Source organism: Balaenoptera ricei, chromosome 16 (genome assembly GCF_028023285.1).
Source record: "Balaenoptera ricei isolate mBalRic1 chromosome 16, mBalRic1.hap2, whole genome shotgun sequence".
Taxonomy (NCBI): Eukaryota; Metazoa; Chordata; class Mammalia; order Artiodactyla; family Balaenopteridae; genus Balaenoptera; species Balaenoptera ricei.
In genome coordinates, this window is record NC_082654.1 from 99,719,675 (window position 1) to 99,741,191 (window position 21,517).

Below are 21,517 nucleotides of genomic sequence, written 5' to 3' on the forward strand. Positions count from 1 at the left end.
AGCGTTAGCACAGTCACCATGGGCTGTGTCACGATGAGCACTGCCACCATCGGCACTTTCAACATGGGCACTGTCACCATGCGAACCGTCACCATGAGCACTATTACCATGAGCATTATCACCAAGGCCACTGTCAGCATGAGCACTATCACCGTGAGCACTATCACCATGAGCACTGTCACCATGAGGATTTTCACCGTGGGCACTGTCACCATGAGCACTGTCACCATGGGCATTGTCAACATAAGCATTGTCACCATGGGATCTCTCACCATGAGCACTGTCACCATGGGAAATGTCACCATGGGCACTGTCACCATAGGCATTGTCAACATGGACACTCTCACCATGAGCACTATCATCATAGGCATTGCCACCATAAGGAATTTCACCATCGGAACTCCAACCATGTACACCGCCAGCATGAGCACATTCACCATGGGCCGTGTCACCATGAGCACTATCACCATGAGCACTATCACCATGAGCACTATCATTAAGGGCACTGTCACCATGAGCACTATCACCGTGAACACTTTCACCATGACTACTGTCACCGTGGGCACTATAAGCATGAGCACTATCACCATGAGCACTGTCACTGCGGGCACTGTCACTGTGTTCACTGTCACCATGAGCACTGTAACCATGAGCCCTATCACCATGGGAACTGTCACCATGGGAACGGTCACTATGGGCACTGCCAAGATGAGCACTGTCACCATGGGAACTCTCACCATGAGCACTATCACCATGGGAAATATCACCATGGGCACTGTCACCATGGGCGCTGTCACCATGGACACTGTCACCATGAGCACTATCATCATGGGCATTGCCACCATAAGGAATTTCACCATGGGAACTCCAACCATGTACACCACCAGCATGAGCACAGTCACCATGGGCAGTGCCACCATGAGCACTGTCACCATGGGCACTTTTAACATGGGCCCTGTCGCCATGCGAACTGTCACCATGAGCAGTATCTCTGTGAGCACTGTCACCATGAGCATAGTCACCGTGGTCACTGTCACCATGAGCACTGTCACCATGGGCACTGTAACAATGGGAACTTTCACCATGAGCACTATCACCGTGAGCACTATCACCATGGGCAGTGTCACCATGGGAACTCTCACAATGAGCACTGTCACTGTGGGCACTGTCAACATGAGCACTGTCACCATGGAAATGGTCATCATGGGCGCTGTCACCATGGGCACTGTCACCATGGACACTGTCACCATGAGCACTACCATCATGGGCAGTTCCACCATAACAGTTGTACCATGGGAACTCGAACCATGTACACCTCCAACATGAGCACGGTCACCATGGGCAGGGTCAACATGAGCACTGTCACCATGGGCACTTTCAACAGGGGCAGTGTCACCATGCAAACTGCCACCATGAGCACTATCACCATGAGCACTATCACCAAGGGCACTGTCACTGTGAGCACTATCACCATGGGCACTGTCACCATGGGCATTGTCACCATGAGCACTGTCATCATGGGCACTGTCACCATGGGGACTGTCACCATTAGCACTGTCTCTGTGGACACTATCCCCGTGAGCACTATCACAATGGGCACTGGCAGCATAGGCACTGTCACCATGGACACTGTCACCATGAAAACTATCATCATGGGCAGTGCCACCATAAGGAATTTCACCATGGGAACTCCAACTATGTACACCGCCAGCATGAGCACAGTCACAATGGGCAGTGTCACCATGATCACTGCCACCATGGGCACTTTCAACATGGGCCCTGTCACCATGCGAACTATCTCCATGAGCACTATCACCGTGAGCAATGTCACCATGAGCATAGTCACCATGGGCACTGTAACCATGGGGACTTTCACCCTGAGCACTATCACCCTGAGCACTATCACCATGGGCAGGGTCACCGTGAGCAATATCACCATGGGAACTGTCACCATGAGCACTATTAACATGTGTACTATCACCAAGGGCACTGTCACCATGAGCACTATCACCATGAGCACTGTCACCGTTGGCACTGTCACCATGAGCAGTATTACCATGAGCACTATCACCAAGGGCACTGTCAATGTGAGCACTATCACCGTGAGCACTATCACCATGGGCACTGTCTCTGTGAACAATATCACCATGCGCAGTGTCATCGTGAGCCCTATTACCATGGGAACTATCACCAAGGGCACTGTCACTGTGAGCACTGTCACCATGAGCACTGTCACCGTGGGCACTATCAACATGAGGACTATAACCATGGGCACTGTCACCGTGAGCAATATCACCATGAACACTGTAACCATGGGAAATGTCACCATGGGCAGTGCCACCATGAGCACTGTCACCATGGGCACTTTCAACATGGGCCCTGTCACCATGCGAACTGTCACCATGAGCACTATCCCTGTGAGCACTCTCACCATGAGCATAGTCACCGTGGGCACTGTCACCATGAGCACTGTCACCATAGGTACTTTCAACACGGCCATTTTCACCATGGATACTGTCATCATGAGCTCTGTTACCATGGGAAATGTCACCATGAGCACTGTCACTTTGGGAACTGCCACCATGGACACTGCCACCATGAGCACTTTAACCATTGGCACTGCCACAGTGAGCACTGTCACCATGAGCAGTGTCACCATGGGAACTGTCACCATGTGCACTGTCACCATGGGAACTCTCACCATGAGCACGGCGACAATGGGAAATGTCACTATGGGCAGTGTCACCATGGGCACTGTCACCATGGGCACTGTCACTATGAGCACTATTACCATGAGCACTATCACCATGGGCACTGTCACAGTGAGCACTAGTACCATGGGTACTATCACAAAGGGCGCTGTCATCGTGAGCACTGTCACCATGAGCACTGTTACCGTGGGCATTGCCACCATGAGCACTGTCATCATGGCCACAGTCACCATGCGAACTGCCACCATGAGCACTATCACAGTGGGCACTGTCACCATGAGCACTGTCACCATGGGCACTGTATCCATGGGAATTGTCACCATGGGCACTAACACGGTGAGCACTATCACCATGGGAACTGTCACCATCGGAACGGTCACCATGCGCACTGTAACCATTGGCACTGCCACAGTGAGCACTGTCACAGTGAGCACTGTCACCAAGGGAACTGTCACCATGTGCAGTGTCACCATGGGAACTCTCACCATGAGCACTGTCACCATGGGAAATTTCACTATGGGCAGTGTCACCATGGGCACTGTCACCATGGGAACTCTCACCATGAGCACTGTCACCATGGGAAATTTCACTATGGGCAGTGTCACCATTGACACTGTCACCATGAACACTATCGTCATGGGCAGAGCTCCCATAAGGAATTTCACCATGGGAACTCCAACCATGTACACCGCCAGCATGAGCACAGTCACCATGGGCAGTGTCACCATGAGCACTGCCACCATGGGAACTTTCAACATGGGCACTTTCAACATGGGCACTGTCACCATGCGAACTATCACCATGAGCACTATCACCATGAGCAGTATTACCATGAGCACTATCACCAAGGGCACTGTCAATGTGAGCACTATCACCATGAGCACTGTCACCATGAGCACTGTCACCATGGGCACTGTAACCATGGGAACTATCACCATGAGCACTATCACCGTTAGCACTATCACCCTGGGCAGTGTCACCGTGAACAATATCACCATGGGCACTGTCACTGTGAGCACTATTACCATGGGCACTATCACCAAGGGCACTGTCACTGTGAGTACTGCCACCATGGGCACTGTCAACATGAGCACTGTCACCATGGGCACTGTCACCATGAGAACTGTAACCGTTGGCACTATAACCATGGGCAGTGTCACATGAGCAATATTACCGTGGGCACTGTCACCATGAGCACTATTACCATGGGTACTATCACCAAGGACACTGTCACCATGAGCACTGTCACCGTGGGCAGTGTCAACATGAGCACTGTCACCATGGGCACTGCCACCATGGGAACTGTCACTATGAGCACTGTCACCAGGGGAAATGTCACCATGGGCACTGTCACCATAGGCACTGTCACCATGGACACATTCACCATGAGCACTAACATCATGGGCAGTGCCACCATAAGGAATTTCACCATGGGAACTCCAACCATGTACACCGTAAACATCAGCACAGTCACCATGGGCAGTGTCACCATGAGCACTGTCGCCATGAGCACTTTCAACGTGGGCACTGTCATTATGGGAACTGTCACTAAGAGCACAGTCACCATGCGCACTGTCACCAGGGACACTGTCACCATGAGCACTCTCACTATGGGCAATGTCACCATGGACGCTGTCACCATGGGCATGATCAACATGATCATTGTCACCATGGGCAGTGTCACCATGAGCACTATTACCATGCGCACTATCACCATGAGCACTATCACCGTGAACACTGTCGCCATGGGCACTGTCACCATGGGCACTGTCACCATGGGTATTCTCACCATGGTTACTGTCACCATGGGCACTCTCAACATGGGCATTGTCACCATGCGAACAGTCACCATGAGCAATGTGACCATGAACACTATCACCAATGGCACTGTCACTGTGAGCAGTGTCACCGTGAGCACTGTCACCGTGTGCACTGTCAAAATGAGCACTATCACCATGGGAAATATCACCATAGGAATGGTCACCATGGGCACTGTCAAAATGAGCACTGTCACCATGGGAACTCTCACCATGAGCACTGTCACCATGGGAAATGTCACCATGGGCACTATCATCATGGGCAGTGCCACCATGAGGAGTTTCACCATGAGAACTCCAACCATGTACACCGCCAGCTTTAGCACAGTCACCATGGGATGTGTCACCGTGAGTGCTGTCACCATGGGCACTGTCACCATGCGAACTGTCACTATGGGCACTGTCACCTTGGCAATGTCACCATGAGAACTGTCACTGTGGGCAATGTCACCATGGGAACTGTCACCCTGAGCACTATCACCGTGAGCACTATAACCATGGGCAGTGTCACCGTGAGCAATATCACCATGAACACTGTCACCGTGAGCACTTTCACTGTGGACACTGTCACCGTGTGCACTGTCAACATGAGCAATGTCACCATGGGCACTGTCACCATGGGCAGTGTTACCATGAGCACTGTAACCATGGGCTCTCTCACGATGGACACTGTCACCATGAGCACTATCATCATGGGCAGTGCCACCAAGAGGAATTTCACCATGGGAACTCCAACCATGTACACCGCCAGCATGAGCACAGTCACCATGGGAAGTGTCACCGTAATTACTGTCACCATGGACACTTTCAACTTGGCCGCTGTCACCATGGACATTGTCATCATGAGCTCTGTTACCATGGGAAATGTCACCATAAGCATGGTCATCTTGGGAACTGCCACCATGGACACTGCCACCATGAGCACTGTAACCGTTGGCACTGCCACAGTGAGCACTATTACCATGAGCAATATCACCATGAGCACTATCACCATTTGCACTGTTACCGTGAGCATTATTACCATGCGTACTATTACCAAGGACACTGTCACCATGAGCACTGTCTCCGTGGGCATTGTAACCATGAGCACTGTCATTATGGGCACTGTCACCATGCGAAATGCCACCATTAGCTCTATCACCGTGGGCACTATCACAATGAGCACTGTATCCATGGGAACTGTCACCATGGGCACTATCACGGTGAGCACTATCACAGTGGGAACTGTCACCATGGGCACTGTCAAGATGAGCACTGTCACCATGGGAACTCTCACCATGAGCACTATCACCATGGGCACTATCACCACGGGCACTGTCACCGTGAGAATTATCACCATGAGTACTCTCACCATGAGCACTGTCACCATGGGCACTGTGACCATTGGCAGTGCCACCATGAGCACTATCACCATGAGCACTATCACCAAGGGCACTGTCACCGTGAGCACTATCACCGTGAGCACTATCACCATGAGCACTGTCACCATGAGCACTGTCACCGTGGGCACGGTCACCAAGAGCACTGTCATCTTGGGAACTGCCACCATGGACACTGCCACCATGAGCACTGTGACCATTGGCAGTGCCACCATGAGCACTATCACCATGAGCACTATCACCAAGGGCACTGTCACCGTGAGCACTATCACCGTGAGCACTATCACCATGAGCACTGTCACCATGAGCACTGTCACCGTGGGCACGGTCACCATGAGCACTGTCACCGTGGGCACTGTCACCATGAGCACTGTCATCATGGGCAATGTCACCATGGGCACTGTCACGATTAGAACTGTCACTCTGGGTATTATCACCGTGAGCACTCTCACAATGGGCACTGTCACCATAGGCACTGTAAACATGGACAGCGTCACCATGAGCACTACTGTCATGGGCAGAACTCCCGTAAGGAATTTCACAATGGGAACTCCAACCATGTACACCGCCAGCATGAGCACAGTCACCAAGGGCTGTGTCACCATGGGCACTATCAAAAAGGACACTGTCATCATGAGCTCTATTACCATGGGAACTGTCACCATGAGCACTGTCCTCTTACGAACTGCCAGCACGGACACTGCCACCATGACCACTGTAACCATTGGCACTGCCAACGTGGGCACTGTCATCATGAGCACTGTCACCATGAGAAAGGTCACCAGGGACACTGTCACCATGGGCACTATCAGCCAGAGCACTGTCACCATGAGCACTATCACTGTGAGCACTATCACCCTGAGCACTGTCACCGTGGGCACTGTCACCATGCGCACTGTCACCATGGGCACTGTCACCATGGGAACTGTCACCATGAGCAGCATCACCGTGAGTACTATCACCATGGACAGGGTCACCGTGAGCAATATCACCATGGGCACTGTCACCGTGAGCACTATTACCATGGGCACAATCACCATGAGCACTATCACCGTGATCACTGTCACCGAGGGCACTGTCACCATGAGCACTATCTCCATGAGCACTATCACCAGGGGCACTGTCACCGGGAGCACTATCATAATGGGCACTGTCACCATGGGCACTGTCACCATGGGTACTGTCACCATGGGCACTTTCAACATGGGAACTGTCACAATGCGAACTGTCACCATGAGCACTATCACCAAGAGCACTATCACCAAGGTCACTGTCACCGTGAGCACTTTCACCATGAGCACTATCACAGTGGGCACTGTCACCATGAGCACTGTCATCATGGGCACTGTCACCATAGGAACGGTCACAATGAGCACTGTCACTGTGGGCACTATCACCGTGAGCACTATCACAATGGGCACTGTCACCATAGGCACTGTCACCTTGGACACTGTCACCATGAGCACTAACATCATGGGGAGTGCTACCATGAGGAATTTCACCATCGGAGTTCCGACCACGTACACCGCCAGCATGAGCACAGTCACCATGGGCAGTGCAACCATGAGCACTGTCACCATGGGCACTTTCAACATGCGCGGTGTCACCATGCGAACTGCCATGATGAGCAGTATCACCATGAGAACTATCACCAAGGGTACTGTCACCATGAACACTGTCTCCGTGGGAACTCTCACCACAAGCACTGTCATCATGGGCACTGTCACCATGGGAACTGTCAACATTAGCACTGTCACTGTGGGCACTATCACCGTGAGCACTATCACAACGGACACTGTCACCATAGGTACTGTCACCATGGACACTGTCACCACGAACACTATCATCATGGGCAGTGCCACCATGAGGAATTTCACCTTGGGAACTCCAACCGTGTACATCGGCAGCGTTAGCACAGTCACCATGGGCTGTGTCACGATGAGCACTGCCACCATCGGCACTTTCAACATGGGCACTGTCACCATGCGAACCGTCACCATGAGCACTATTACCATGAGCATTATCACCAAGGCCACTGTCAGCATGAGCACTATCACCGTGAGCACTATCACCATGAGCACTGTCACCATGAGGATTTTCACCGTGGGCACTGTCACCATGAGCACTGTCACCATGGGCATTGTCAACATAAGCATTGTCACCATGGGATCTCTCACCATGAGCACTGTCACCATGGGAAATGTCACCATGGGCACTGTCACCATAGGCATTGTCAACATGGACACTCTCACCATGAGCACTATCATCATAGGCATTGCCACCATAAGGAATTTCACCATCGGAACTCCAACCATGTACACCGCCAGCATGAGCACATTCACCATGGGCCGTGTCACCATGAGCACTATCACCATGAGCACTATCACCATGAGCACTATCATTAAGGGCACTGTCACCATGAGCACTATCACCGTGAACACTTTCACCATGACTACTGTCACCGTGGGCACTATAAGCATGAGCACTATCACCATGAGCACTGTCACTGCGGGCACTGTCACTGTGTTCACTGTCACCATGAGCACTGTAACCATGAGCCCTATCACCATGGGAACTGTCACCATGGGAACGGTCACTATGGGCACTGCCAAAATGAGCACTGTCACCATGGGAACTCTCACCATGAGCACTATCACCATGGGAAATATCACCATGGGCACTGTCACCATGGGCGCTGTCACCATGGACACTGTCACCATGAGCACTATCATCATGGGCATTGCCACCATAAGGAATTTCACCATGGGAACTCCAACCATGTACACCACCAGCATGAGCACAGTCACCATGGGCAGTGCCACCATGAGCACTGTCACCATGGGCACTTTTAACATGGGCCCTGTCGCCATGCGAACTGTCACCATGAGCAGTATCTCTGTGAGCACTGTCACCATGAGCATAGTCACCGTGGTCACTGTCACCATGAGCACTGTCACCATGGGCACTGTAACAATGGGAACTTTCACCATGAGCACTATCACCGTGAGCACTATCACCATGGGCAGTGTCACCATGGGAACTCTCACAATGAGCACTGTCACTGTGGGCACTGTCAACATGAGCACTGTCACCATGGAAATGGTCATCATGGGCGCTGTCACCATGGGCACTGTCACCATGGACACTGTCACCATGAGCACTACCATCATGGGCAGTTCCACCATAACAGTTGTACCATGGGAACTCGAACCATGTACACCTCCAACATGAGCACGGTCACCATGGGCAGGGTCAACATGAGCACTGTCACCATGGGCACTTTCAACAGGGGCAGTGTCACCATGCAAACTGCCACCATGAGCACTATCACCATGAGCACTATCACCAAGGGCACTGTCACTGTGAGCACTATCACCATGGGCACTGTCACCATGGGCATTGTCACCATGAGCACTGTCATCATGGGCACTGTCACCATGGGGACTGTCACCATTAGCACTGTCTCTGTGGACACTATCCCCGTGAGCACTATCACAATGGGCACTGGCAGCATAGGCACTGTCACCATGGACACTGTCACCATGAAAACTATCATCATGGGCAGTGCCACCATAAGGAATTTCACCATGGGAACTCCAACTATGTACACCGCCAGCATGAGCACAGTCACAATGGGCAGTGTCACCATGATCACTGCCACCATGGGCACTTTCAACATGGGCCCTGTCACCATGCGAACTATCTCCATGAGCACTATCACCGTGAGCAATGTCACCATGAGCATAGTCACCATGGGCACTGTAACCATGGGGACTTTCACCCTGAGCACTATCACCCTGAGCACTATCACCATGGGCAGGGTCACCGTGAGCAATATCACCATGGGAACTGTCACCATGAGCACTATTAACATGTGTACTATCACCAAGGGCACTGTCACCATGAGCACTATCACCATGAGCACTGTCACCGTTGGCACTGTCACCATGAGCAGTATTACCATGAGCACTATCACCAAGGGCACTGTCAATGTGAGCACTATCACCGTGAGCACTATCACCATGGGCACTGTCTCTGTGAACAATATCACCATGCGCAGTGTCACCGTGAGCCCTATTACCATGGGAACTATCACCAAGGGCACTGTCACTGTGAGCACTGTCACCATGAGCACTGTCACCGTGGGCACTATCAACATGAGGACTATAACCATGGGCACTGTCACCGTGAGCAATATCACCATGAACACTGTAACCATGGGAAATGTCACCGTGGGCACTGTCACCATGTGCACTGTCAACATGAGCACTGTCACCATGGGAAATGTCACCATGGACGCTGTCACCATGGGCATGGTCAACATGATCATTGTCACCATGGGCAGTGTCACCATTAGCACTATTACCATGCACACTATCACCATGAGCACTATCACCGTGAACACTGTCACCATGAGCACTGTCACCATGAACACTATCACCAATGGCACTGTCACTGTGAGCAGTGTCACCGTGAGCACTGTCACAGTGGGCAGTGTCACCGTGTGCACTGTCACAGTGAGCACTATCACCATGGGAACTATGACCATAGGAATGGTCACCATGGGCACTGTCAAGATGAGCACTGTCACCATGGGAACTCTCACCATGAGCACTGTCATCTTGGGAACTGCCACCATTGACAATGCCAGCATGAGAACGGTAACCATTGGCACTGCCACAGTGAGCACTGTCACCGTGAGCACTGTCACCATGGGAACTGTCACCATGTGCACTGTCACCATGTGCACTGTCAACATGAGCACTGTCACCATGGGAAATGTCACCATGGGCAGTGTCACCATGGGCACTGTCACCATGGGCAGTGTCACCATTAGCACTATTACCATGAGCACTTTCACCATGAGCACTATCACCATGGGCAGTGTCACCATGAGAAATATCACCAAGGGCACTGTCACAGTGAACACTGTTACCATGAGCACTGTCACCGTGGGCACTGTCATCATGGGCACTGTCACCATGGGAACTCTCACCATAAGCACTGTCACCATGGGAAATGTCACCATGGGCACTATCACTATGGGCACTGTCACCATGGGCAGTGTCACTATGAGCACTGTCACCATGGGCATTGTCACCAGGAACACTGTCACCATGAGCACTGTCACCGTGGGCACTGTCAACATGAGCACTGTCATCATGTGCACTGTCACCATGGGAACTCTCACCATGAGCACTGTCACCATGAGGATTTTCACCATGGGCACTGTCACCATGAGCACTGTCACCATGGGCATTGTCAACATAAGCATTGTCACCATGGGATCTCTCACCATGAGCACTGTCACCATGGGCACTGTCACCATGAACACTGTCACCATGAGCACTGTCACCGTGGGCAGTGTCACCATGAGCACTGCCACCATTGGCACTTTCAACATGGGCACAGTCACCATGCGAACTATCACCATGAGCACTATCACCATGAGCAATATTACCATGAACACTATCACCAAGAGCACTGTCAAAGTGAGCACTATCACTGTGAGCACTATCACCATGAGCACTGTCACCGTGAGCACTGTCACCGTGTGCACTGTCACCATGTGCACTGTCCACATGAGCACTGTCACCATGGGCACTCTCACGATGGACAAGGTCAACATGAGCACTATCATCATGGGCAGTGCTACCATAAGGAATTTCACCATCGGAACTCCAACCAAGTACACTGCCAGCATGAGCACAGTCACCATTGGCAGTGCCACTATGAGCACTGTCACCTTGGGCACTCTCCACATGGGCACTGTCACCATGCCAACAGTCACCATGAGCACTATCACCCTGAACACTATCACAAATGGCACTGTCACTGTGAGAACTGTCACCGTGAGCATTGTCACTGTTGGCACTGTCACCATGAGCACTGTCATCATGGGCACTGTCACCATAGACACTGTCACCATGAGCACTATCATCATGGGCAGTGCTACCATAAGGAATTTCACCATCGGAACTCCAAACATGTACACTGCCAGCATGAGCACAGTCACCATGGGCAGTGTCACCATGAGCACTGCCACCATGGGCACTTTCAACATGGGCACTGTCACCATGCAAACTATCACCATGAGCACTATCACCATTAGCAGTATTACCATGAGCACTATCACCAAGGGCACTGTCAACGTGAGCAGTATCACCGTGAGCACGATCACGGTGAGCAGTGTCACCGTGAGCAATATCACCTTTGGCACTGTCACCATGAGCACTATAACCATGGGTACTATCACCAAGGGCACTGTCACTGTGAGCACTGTCACCATGAGCACTGCCACCGTCGGCAGTATCATCATGAGCACTGTCACCATGGGCACTATCATCATGGGCATTGCCACCATAAGGAATTTCCGAATGGGAACTCCAACCATGTACACTGCCAGCATGAGCAGAGTCACCATGGGCAGTGCCACCATGAGCACTGTCACCATGGGCACTTTCAACATGGGCCCTGTCACCATGCGAACTGTCACCATGAGCACTATCACTGTGAGCACTGTCACCATGAGCATAGTCACCGTGGGCACTGTCACCATGAGCACTGTCACCATAGGTACTTTCAACACGGCCATTTTCACCATGGATACTGTCATCATGAGCTCTGTTACCATGGGAAATGTCACCATGAGCACTGTCACTTTGGGAACTGCCACCATGGACACTGCCACCATGAGCACTTTAACCATTGGCACTGCCACAGTGAGCACTGTCACCATGAGCAGTGTCACCATGGGAACTGTCACCATGTGCACTGTCACCATGGGAACTCTCACCATGAGCACGGCGACAATGGGAAATGTCACTATGGGCAGTGTCACCATGGGCACTGTCACCATGGGCACTGTCACTATGAGCACTATTACCATGAGCACTATCACCATGGGCACTGTCACAGTGAGCACTAGTACCATGGGTACTATCACCAAGGGCGCTGTCATCGTGAGCACTGTCACCATGAGCACTGTTACCGTGGGCATTGCCACCATGAGCACTGTCATCATGGCCACAGTCACCATGCGAACTGCCACCATGAGCACTATCACAGTGGGCACTGTCACCATGAGCACTGTCACCATGGGCACTGTATCCATGGGAATTGTCACCATGGGCACTAACACGGTGAGCACTATCACCATGGGAACTGTCACCATCGGAACGGTCACCATGCGCACTGTAACCATTGGCACTGCCACAGTGAGCACTGTCACAGTGAGCACTGTCACCAAGGGAACTGTCACCATGTGCAGTGTCACCATGGGAACTCTCACCATGAGCACTGTCACCATGGGAAATTTCACTATGGGCAGTGTCACCATGGGCACTGTCACCATGGGAACTCTCACCATGAGCACTGTCACCATGGGAAATTTCACTATGGGCAGTGTCACCATTGACACTGTCACCATGAACACTATCGTCATGGGCAGAGCTCCCATAAGGAATTTCACCATGGGAACTCCAACCATGTACACCGCCAGCATGAGCACAGTCACCATGGGCAGTGTCACCATGAGCACTGCCACCATGGGAACTTTCAACATGGGCACTTTCAACATGGGCACTGTCACCATGCGAACTATCACCATGAGCACTATCACCATGAGCAGTATTACCATGAGCACTATCACCAAGGGCACTGTCAATGTGAGCACTATCACCATGAGCACTGTCACCATGAGCACTGTCACCATGGGCACTGTAACCATGGGAACTATCACCATGAGCACTATCACCGTTAGCACTATCACCCTGGGCAGTGTCACCGTGAACAATATCACCATGGGCACTGTCACTGTGAGCACTATTACCATGGGCACTATCACCAAGGGCACTGTCACTGTGAGTACTGCCACCATGGGCACTGTCAACATGAGCACTGTCACCATGGGCACTGTCACCATGAGAACTGTAACCGTTGGCACTATAACCATGGGCAGTGTCACATGAGCAATATTACCGTGGGCACTGTCACCATGAGCACTATTACCATGGGTACTATCACCAAGGACACTGTCACCATGAGCACTGTCACCGTGGGCAGTGTCAACATGAGCACTGTCACCATGGGCACTGCCACCATGGGAACTGTCACTATGAACACTGTCACCAGGGGAAATGTCACCATGGGCACTGTCACCATAGGCACTGTCACCATGGACAAATTCACCATGAGCACTAACATCATGGGCAGTGCCACCATAAGGAATTTCACCATGGGAACTCCAACCATGTACACCGTGAACATCAGCACAGTCACCATGGGCAGTGTCACCATGAGCACTGTCGCCATGAGCACTTTCAACATGGGCACTGTCACTATGGGAACTGTCACTAAGAGCACAGTCACCATGCGCACTGTCACCAGGGACACTGTCACCATGAGCACTCTCACTATGGGCAATGTCACCATGGACGCTGTCACCATGGGCATGATCAACATGATCATTGTCACCATGGGCATTGTCACCATGAGCACTATTACCATGCGCACTATCACCATGAGCACTATCACCGTGAACACTGTCACCATGGGCACTGTCACCATGGGCACTGTCACCATGGGTATTCTCACCATGGTTACTGTCACCATGGGCACTCTCAACATGGGCATTGTCACCATGCGAACAGTCACCATGAGCAATGTGACCATAAACACTATCACCAATGGCACTGTCACTGTGAGCAGTGACACCGTGAGCACTGTCACCGTGTGCACTGTCAAAATGAGCACTATCACCATGGGAAATATCACCATAGGAATGGTCACCATGGGCACTGTCAAAATGAGCACTGTCACCATGGGAACTCTCACCATGAGCACTGTCACCATGGGAAATGTCACCATGGGCACTATCATCATGGGCAGTGCCACCATGAGGAGTTTCACCATGAGAACTCCAACCATGTACACCGCCAGCTTTAGCACACTCACCATGGGATGTGTCACCGTGAGTGCTGTCACCATGGGCACTGTCACCATGCGAACTGTCACTATGGGCACTGTCACCTTGGCAATGTCACCATGAGAACTGTCACTGTGGGCAATGTCACCATGGGAACTGTCACCATGAGCACTATCACCGTGAGCACTATAACCATGGGCAGTGTCACCGTGAGCAATATCACCATGAACACTGTCACTGTGAGCACTTTCACTGTGGACACTGTCACCGTGTGCACTGTCAACATGAGCAATGTCACCATGGGCACTGTCACCATGGGCAGTGTTACCATGAGCACTGTAACCATGGGCTCTCTCACGATGGACACTGTCACCATGAGCACTATCATCATGGGCAGTGCCACCAAGAGGAATTTCACCATGGGAACTCCAACCATGTACACCGCCAGCATGAGCACAGTCACCATGGGAAGTGTCACCGTAATTACTGTCACCATGGACACTTTCAACTTGGCCGCTGTCACCATGGACATTGTCATCATGAGCTCTGTTACCATGGGAAATGTCACCATAAGCATGGTCATCTTGGGAACTGCCACCATGGACACTGCCACCATGAGCACTGTAACCGTTGGCACTGCCACAGTGAGCACTATTACCATGAGCAATATCACCATGAGCACTATCACCATTTGCACTGTTACCGTGAGCATTATTACCATGCGTACTATTACCAAGGGCACTGTCACCATGAGCACTGTCTCCGTGGGCATTGTAACCATGAGCACTGTCATCATGGGCACTGTCACCATGCGAAATGCCACCATTAGCTCTATCACCGTGGGCACTATCACAATGAGCACTGTATCCATGGGAACTGTCACCATGGGCACTATCACGGTGAGCACTATCACAGTGGGAACTGTCACCATGGGCACTGTCAAGATGAGCACTGTCACCATGGGAACTCTCACCATGAGCACTATCACCATGGGCACTATCACCACGGGCACTGTCACTGTGAGAATTATCACCATGAGTACTCTCACCATGAGCACTGTCACCATGGGCACTGTAACCAGGGGAACTGTCACCATGAGCAGTATCACCATGAGCACTATCAACATGGGCAGTGTCACCGTGAGCACTATCACCATGGGCAGCGTCACCGTGAGCAATATCAACATGGGCACTGTCACCGTGAGCACTACTACAGTAGGCACTATCACCATGAGCACTGTCACCGTGAGCACTGTCACCGTGGGCATTGTCACTGTGTGCACTGTCACCAGGAGCACTGTCACCATGAGCACTATCACCATGGGAACTGTCACCATGGGAAAGGTCACCATGGGCAATGTCAACATGAACAATGTCACCATGGGAACTCTTACCATGAGCACTGTCACCATGGGAAATATCACAATGGGCACTATCACCATGGGCACTGTCACCATGGGTACTGTCACCATGGGCACTTTCAACATGGGAACTGTCACAATGCGAACTGTCACCATGAGCACTATCACCAAGAGCACTATCACCAAGGTCACTGTCACCGTGAGCACTTTCACCATGAGCACTATCACAGTGGGCACTGTCACCATGAGCACTGTCATCATGGGCACTGTCACCATAGGAACGGTCACAATGAGCACTGTCACTGTGGGCACTATCACCGTGAGCACTATCACAATGGGCACTGTCACCATAGGCACTGTCACCTTGGACACTGTCACCATGAGCACTAACATCATGGGGAGTGCTACCATGAGGAATTTCACCATCGGAGTTCCGACCACGTACACCGCCAGCATGAGCACAGTCACCATGGGCAGTGCAACCATGAGCACTGTCACCATGGGCACTTTCATCATGCGCGGTGTCACCATGCGAACTGCCATGATGAGCAGTATCACCATGAGAACTATCACCAAGGGTACTGTCACCATGAACACTGTCTCCGTGGGAACTCTCACCACGAGCACTGTCATCATGGGCACTGTCACCATGGGAACTGTCAACATTAGCACTGTCACTGTGGGCACTATCACCGTGAGCACTATCACAACGGACACTGTCACCATAGGTACTGTCACCATGGACACTGTCACCACGAACACTATCATCATGGGCAGTGCCACCATGAGGAATTTCACCTTGGGAACTCCAACCGTGTACATCGGCAGCGTTAGCACAGTCACCATGGGCTGTGTCACGATGAGCACTGCCACCATGGGCACTTTCAACATGGGCACTGTCACCATGCGAACCGTCACCATGAGCACTATTACCATGAGCATTATCACCAAGGGCACTGTCAGCGTGAGCACTATCACCGTGAGCACTATCACCATGAGCACTGTCACCATGAGGATTTTCACCGTGGGCACTGTCACCATGAGCACTGTCACCATGGGCATTGTCAACATAAGCATTGTCACCATGGGATCTCTCACCATGAGCACTGTCACCATGGGAAATGTCACCATGGGCACTGTCACCATAGGCATTGTCAACATGGACACTCTCACCATGAGCACTATCATCATAGGCATTGCCACCATAAAGAATTTCACCATCGGAACTCCAACCATGTACACCGCCAGCATGAGCACATTCACCATGGGCCGTGTCACCATGAGCACTATCACCATGAGCACTATCATTAAGGGCACTGTCACCGTGAGCACTATCACCGTGAACACTTTCACCATGACTACTGTCACCGTGGGCACTATAAGCATGAGCACTATCACCATGAGCACTGTCACTGTGGGCACTGTCACTGTGTTCACTGTCACCATGAGCACTGTAACCATGAGCCCTATCACCATGGGAACTGTCACCATGGGAACGGTCACTATGGGCACTGCCAAGATGAGCACTGTCACCATGGGAACTCTCACCATGAGCACTATCACCATGGGAAATATCACCATGGGCACTGGCACCATGGGCGCTGTCACCATGGACACTGTCACCATGAGCACTATCATCATGGGCATTGCCACCATAAGGAATTTCACCATGGGAACTCCAACCATGTACACCACCAGCATGAGCACAGTCACCATGGGCAGTGCCACCATGAGCACTGTCACCATGGGCACTTTTAACATGGGCCCTGTCGCCATGCGAACTGTCACCATGAGCAGTATCTCTGTGAGCACTGTCACCATGAGCATAGTCACCGTGGTCACTGTCACCATGAGCACTGTCACCATGGGCACTGTAACAATGGGAACTTTCACCATGAGCACTATCACCGTGAGCACTATCACCATGGGCAGTGTCACCGTGAGCAATATCACCATGGGCACTGTCACTGTGACCTCTATTACCATGGGTACTATAACCAAAATCACTGTCACCGTGAGCACTGTCACCATGAGCAATGTCACCGTGGGGACTGTCACCATGGGAACTGTCACCATGTGCACTGTCACCATGGGAACTCTCACCATGAGCACTGTCACCATGGGAAATGTCACAATGGGCAGTGTCACCATGGGCACTGTCACCATGGGTAGCGTCACCATGAGCACTATTACCATGAGCACTATCACCATGAACACTATCATCACGGGCAGTGTCACCATGAGCACTATCACCATGAGCACTATCACCATGGGCAGTGTCACCTTGAGCAATATCAACATGGGCACTGTCACCGTGAGCACTATTACGATGGGCATTATCACCATGAGCACTATCACCGTGAGCACTGTCAGTGTGGGCATTGTCACCATGTGCACTGTCAACATGAGCACTGTTACCATGAGCACTATCACCATGGGAACTGTCACCATGGGAATGGTCACCATGGGCAATCTCACCATGAGCACTGTCACCATGGGCACTGTCACCATGGGTACTCTCACCATGGGCACTTTCAACATGGGCACTGTCACCATGCGAACAGTCACAATGAGCACTATCACCATGAGCACTATCACCAAGGCCACTGTCACCGTGAGCACTGTCACAGTGGGCACTGTCAACATGAGCACTGTCACCATAGGCACTGTCACCATGGACACTGTCACCATGAGCACTATCATCATGGGCAGTGCTACCATGAGGAATTTCACCATCGGAACTCCAACCAAGTACACCGCCAGCATGAGCACAGTCATCATGGACACTGCCACTATGAGCACTGTCACCATGGGTACTTTCAACATGGGCCCTGTCACCATGCGAACTGTCTCCATGAGCACTATCACCGTGAGCACTGTCACCATGAGCATAGTCACCATGGGCAGTGTCACCATGAGCACTGCCACCATGGGCACTTTCAACATGGGCACAGTCACCATGCGAACTATCACCACGAGGACTATCACCATGAGCAATATTACCATGAACACTATCACCAAGGGCACTGTCAACGTGTGCACTATCACCATGAGCACTGTCACCGTGAGCACTGTCACCATGGGCAATTTCTACTTGGCCACTGTCACCATGGGCACTGTCACCAAGGACAATGTCATCATGAGCTCTGTTACCAAGGGAAATGTCACCACGAGCACTGTCATCTTGGGAACTGCCACCATGGACACTGCCACCATGAGCACTGTGACCATTGGCAGTGCCACCATGAGCACTATCACCATGAGCACTATCACCAAGGGCACTGTCACCGTGAGCACTATCACCGTGAGCACTATCACCATGAGCACTGTCACCATGAGCACTGTCACCGTGGGCACGGTCACCAAGAGCACTGTCATCTTGGGAACTGCCACCATGGACACTGCCACCATGAGCACTGTGACCATTGGCAGTGCCACCATGAGCACTATCACCATGAGCACTATCACCAAGGGCACTGTCACCGTGAGCACTATCACCGTGAGCACTATCACCATGAGCACTGTCACCATGAGCACTGTCACCGTGGGCACGGTCACCATGAGCACTGTCACCGTGGGCACTGTCACCATGAGCACTGTCATCATGGGCAATGTCACCATGGGCACTGTCACGATTAGAACTGTCACTCTGGGTATTATCACCGTGAGCACTCTCACAATGGGCACTGTCACCATAGGCACTGTAAACATGGACAGCGTCACCATGAGCACTACTGTCATGGGCAGAACTCCCGTAAGGAATTTCACAATGGGAACTCCAACCATGTACACCGCCAGCATGAGCACAGTCACCAAGGGCTGTGTCACCATGGGCACTGTCACCATGGGCACTATCACAAAGGACAGTGTCATCATGAGCTCTATTACCATGGGAACTGTCACCATGAGCACTGTCCTCTTACGAACTGCCAGCACGGACACTGCCACCATGACCACTGTAACCATTGGCACTGCCAACGTGGGCACTGTCATCATGAGCACTGTCACCATGAGAACGGTCACCAGGGACACTGTCACCATGGGCACTATCAGCCAGAGCACTGTCACCATGAGCACTATCACTGTGAGCACTATCACCCTGAGCACTGTCACCGTGGGCACTGTCACCATGCGCACTGTCACCATGGGCACTGTCACCATGGGAACTGTCACCATGAGCAGCATCACCGTGAGTACTATCACCATGGACAGGGTCACCGTGAGCAATATCACCATGGGCACTGTCACCGTGAGCACTATTACCATGGGCACAATCACCATGAGCACTATCACCGTGATCACTGTCACCGAGGGCACTGTCACCATGAGCACTATCTCCATGAGCACTATCACCAGGGGCACTGTCACCGGGAGCACTATCATAATGGGCACTGTCACCATGGGCACTGTCACCATGGGTACTGTCACCATGGGCACTTTCAACATGGGAACTGTCACAATGCGAACTGTCACCATGAGCACTATCACCAAGAGCACTATCACCAAGGGCACTGTCACCGTGAGCACTTTCACCATGAGCACTATCACAGTGGGCACTGTCACCATGGGCACTGTCAACATGGGAACTCTCATCATGAGCACTGTCACCATGGGCACAGTCACCATGGGCCCTCTCACCATGGGCACTGTTCACCATGGACACTGTCACCATGGGCATTGTGAACATGAGCACTGTCACCATGGTAACTCTTACCATGAACACTGTCACCATAGGAAATGTCACCATGGGCACTGTCAGCATGGGCACTGTCACCATGGACACTTTCACCATGAGCACTATCATCATGGGCAGGGCCACCATGAGGAATTTCACCATGGGAACTCCAACCATGTACACTGCCAGCATGAGCACAGTCACCATGGGCATTGTCACCATGAACACTGTCACCATGGGCAATTTCAACATGGGCACTGTCACCATGCGGACGGTCACCATGAGCACTATCACTATGAGGACTATCACCATGAGCACTATCACCATGAGCACTATCACAAAAGGCACTTTCACCATGAGCAGTATCACTGTGAGCACAATCACCGTGAGCACTGTCACCATGAGCACTGTCACCGTGGGCACTGTCACCATGAGCTCTGTCACCATGGGCTCTGTCACCATGGGAACTGTCACCATGAGCACTATCACCGTGAGCACTAACAGCATTGGCATTGTCACCATGAGCAATAGCACCATGGGAACTTTCATGGTGAGCACTATTACCATGGGCACTATCACCATTAGCACTATCACCGTGAGCACTGTCATCGTGGGCACTGTCAACGTGTGCACTGTCACCATGGGCAGT